A 688-nucleotide genomic window follows, 5' to 3' on the forward strand; every position below is an offset into this window, starting at 1 on the left:
TTGAAAGACTAAAGTAACCACATAAATTTTCCTTGCTGAATTCTATAAAACAAAGACCATTAAAGGTTATTTTCTTAGTAAAGCGTAATCCTATCATTAAATTTTAAGGCACCTATCAGACTCACGTTCGGCCCATATCTTAAAGTTTTACGAACATTATTTGCTAATGTTCCAAAAAAAAACTAGAGTGGCACTATAGGCATACCCTCAGGCACACTCTCAGCCACACCCCCTCTCCTGCTACAATGCAGGGGGCCCACCTGAGATTTTTTAAAAAACTCTCAGGTGGGACCCCTGCACTGTAGCAGGAAAGGGGTGTGGCTGAGAGTGTGCCCAAGGGTGTGTCTGTAGTGTTTTTCAAAAAACCCCTATCAAGATTAGGCAAAAAAAACTCCTATCAAGATTAGGCAAAATAATCATAAAATGGGTACGCTTGATATCAAGCACAAGTTTTTATGCTTCCAGTGAGGTGACATATTCCCCTTCACTCATTAAAATCAGAGCCCACATTCACATGGGTTGGAGAGTGATTGAGAATTAGAATGAGTGGATGGGAATATGGCACCTAGCTCACTACCAAACACAAAATTTGTGATTCGTACTAAGCATACCCATTTTTCTTATATATATATATATATATATATATATATATATATATATATATATATAGCACGTGATTTAATACCAT

This window comes from Asparagus officinalis, chromosome 7, assembly GCF_001876935.1.
Source record: "Asparagus officinalis chromosome 7, Aspof.V1, whole genome shotgun sequence".
Classification (NCBI taxonomy): Eukaryota; Viridiplantae; Streptophyta; class Magnoliopsida; order Asparagales; family Asparagaceae; genus Asparagus; species Asparagus officinalis.